Source organism: Condylura cristata, unplaced genomic scaffold (assembly GCF_000260355.1).
Source record: "Condylura cristata isolate star-nosed mole 26May11 unplaced genomic scaffold, ConCri1.0 scaffold00074, whole genome shotgun sequence".
In the NCBI taxonomy this organism is placed as follows: domain Eukaryota; kingdom Metazoa; phylum Chordata; class Mammalia; order Eulipotyphla; family Talpidae; genus Condylura; species Condylura cristata.
Genome location: NW_004567175.1, coordinates 70,719 through 73,813, shown reverse-complemented (window position 1 = coordinate 73,813; position 3,095 = coordinate 70,719). Strand labels below are relative to the sequence as shown.

The window sequence follows — 3,095 nt, the reverse complement described above, 5'->3', positions numbered from 1 at the left end:
CCGCCTGGTAGCGACGCACGGGACGGACCCCGGAGCCCCGAGGCCGCCTCGCCGCGGCCCTGTCGTGACTCGGTTCGGCCAGACGCTGCCCTGTGGGCGCGTGGGAGGCCCGGGCCAGACGGACGCACGTCGGCCCACCGCACCCTGGCCGGAGGCCGCGGCCCAGCCGCCCCTGTGCAGTGTAGTGTGCTCCTGGGGTCAGCTGCGTTCTACGCGTGTCTGTCTACTAGAAAACCTGGAGGTAGAAACAATAAATGTTTGCCAAACCCCGCCGAGGGCTGTTTCCGGACAGGGACGAGTCCTGCTGCCCTCGCCCACACCAGCCAGGCATAGGGGGACAAACGTGACGTTTTAACTTGGAAAAACCTTTGGCCACGTTGAGACGTGACTGCAGGGAGCAGCTAGAGCTGGTGAGAGGACGCCTTGCGGGCACTCAGGCAGCGGTGCTGTGCTGGTCCCGAGGCCACTGCCCGCCCTGCCGGCCTGCACGCAGGGGCTGCACCCATCTGGGCCTGAGGACAGACTGCTGGTGCGGCCGCTGGGCGCCTGAGACCCCGCCTGTGGGGCTGTGCCCCCGAGGTGGGCAGGAGGTAGTGTGCACAGGGGCTGGAGGGTGGTGCTGAGGCTGGCGCAGAGAAGGGCGGAGAGCCAGCCCTGCACAGGTGTGCTGGGTAGGCCACGCGCCCAGAGCTGGGTGGTGCAGGTGACCAGGGCAGCCTCTGGCCCGAGGAGCTGCCCCAGGCCTGAGCTGACCTACAGGTCCAGTTCTGCTCACCCCCGGCGCTCCTAACCCCGAGTCTGGAGCAGCTTCTGAGTGGCGGAGCAGGACGGAAGTGAGCTGGGGTCACTCTCACTGCCAGAGACAGGCGATGCTGACGGGTGAAAGGTCCAGCCCGCGGGCCCAGTGTCCCTCATGGGACCACTGTGGCCGACGTGGGCCCCTCAGCCCAGGCACCAGTGACCCACCCGCGGGAGCAGCCGCACCCTCCCGGGTGTGTTTATGATGCCCGCTGGCCAGGGCCAGGCCTGGGGCAGGTCCCAGCTGGGCTGGGGCTTCCTCTGACCGATGCCCAGACAGGAGTGGCAGGCTCGGGCCGCCTGGGGGGTGGGTGCAGGGCGAGGCCTGCGTGGGAAGAGGTCTCTGGCGCTCAGGCTGGCCACAGTGCGCCCAGAGGCCCGAGGGACCGTGTCTCCCACCGGATGGCCACGCCTGCACGGGAGGCCCAGGACTCCAAAGGAGATTTCCAACAACGAGGCAAACAAGCGCCCTAAACTGGGCAGGCCTGGGGCAGGCGGGGGGCTGGTGCCGTTTGGGCGCTAAGAGCCAGGGTCACCAAGCCTGGCAGGAGACGCGCAGGCTGGAAATTCCGGCAGCAAAACAGTCGACCTGGCATGGGCACACTGGGCAGGTGGGGGCCCCTGCGCAAGCCTGACCTCGCCCTGGACGTGCCTGGCGCTGCGTGGCCTGCAGGTGCTGAAGCAGGGCTGGCCTCGCTCCCAGCTGACCGCACGTGTTCTGGTCAACTTGAGGGAGCCACCGTCTCCGCGGTGGGGGGCTCTGAGCCCTCACTGGGCGTTGGCGTACGGTGGCAGTGGTGCCTGGCCACAGCGCGAGAGCAGGAAGGGGTGCTGGCTCGCAGGTCACGGACCCACACGCACCTCCGAGGGGTAAAGTGACCAGAGGAAACATCTGAGTGGGCAGCACCGCTCTCTGGCGGCCCCCCAACACCCACGGGCCAGCGCCCGGCCGCAGGAGAGAGGACACTAGGAGCTCAGGGCCACTGCAAAATCTTTATTCACACAGACAGCATGGTGGGGGGGGGTGCTGGGCCCCTCCCGGGGCTCAGAGACGCAGACGGACCCACCTGCACCGCGCCCGACTCTGCGGCTGGTCACACGCAGCAGTGCAGGTGCCAGGCGTTGCCGCTTTTCCAGGACTGCGGCCGCGGCTTGTGCTGCGGTCACTGTGCCCACGGAGGTGGCCAGACTGCAGAGACAGCGGGAACCCTGTCAGCGGCGTGGGGGGGGGGCAGGGAGGCAGCTGGGGCCGCCTGTGGTCAGAAGCGTCGCCTGTCAAGCCAGGCCCCCGCTTGGGCCGGACTGCACAGGCATGGAAACCTCCCCCCACCCCGGGCAGAGGTGGGCACGCCGAGGTGCCAGGCTGCCAGTCTGAGCTGGTCCAGTTGGCTGCAGCAGGGACTCTGGGGGAAGCGGCCGCGGCGCCGGCTCCCAGCTGGCAGGCAGGACCATGGCGACCATGGCGACCACGGCACCCACAGTCTGGGCCAATGTCAGGCCCGGCAGGGCCGTGCACCCACCCAGGCTCTGCTGTGGGGGTGTCGGCACCCCAAAACGCAGCCCCATGGCAGCGGGCCAGACGTGTGGTTGAGGGCAGGCAGGGGCGGGCACACAGGTCCCTGGGTGCCGAGGGCTCAGCCAGGCTCGGCGCGCACTGGAGAGCAGGTGGGGTGCTGCGGGGGCCGGTCCCGTCCCCTTGGACGGGGAACCAGCGGCCCCACGTCCTCCCCAGTCCCCCTCAGGCCTCAAAGCCACGAGGACAAGCCACCCTCGGGCGTCCGCTCCCAGGCCCGACGCTCTGCCCACCCGCCGGCAGCCCGCGGCCAGGGGACAGGGCAGCGGCAGCGGCGTGGTGAGCCAGCTGCTCTGCGGGGCAGGAGCTGGCGCCAGGTGAGCGCAACGACTGGACGCCTGACGAAAGGCCCCGGCCGGAGGCGAAGCTCCCCCACCCTCGCTCCGCTGTCGCCCGACAGGCGTCTGCTGCCGGGCAGGGCGCGGGCCACGGCCAGGACGCCCCGCGGGACCCGCCCCTGGCCTGACGCTGCCACCCCGCAGCCCCGGGCAGCCCAGGCGGCGGGAAAAGGCGGCGCAAACAGCGGGCAGTCGGCACTGGCGCCCCACAGCCCTAAGGACCGGGGTCCAGTCCCCTCCGTGAGGACACGAGACACTGGGCAGCCCCGGCTGCCCCACGCGGACTCACCTCCGCCAGGTCCCGCTGGAAGCCCGCTGGCCGGCAGACGCTGGAAGGGGCCGCTGCCGCCGCCTGCGAGCACACAGGGGAGGCCGCGCTGAGCCCG

The 3,095-nt window shown here is 70.6% G+C and overlaps 1 long non-coding RNA gene across 1 annotated transcript; it reads right to left on the bottom strand.

Moving 5' to 3' along the window:
- Positions 1-1,772: 1,772 nt before the first annotated feature.
- Positions 1,773-3,062, bottom strand: LOC105854635. Its single transcript, XR_001146228.1, has 2 exons — positions 2,999-3,062; positions 1,773-1,987 (listed from the first exon to the last, which is right to left on the bottom strand). It is a non-coding gene; the product is annotated as an uncharacterized LOC105854635 (long non-coding RNA).
- Positions 3,063-3,095: the final 33 nt, after the last annotated feature.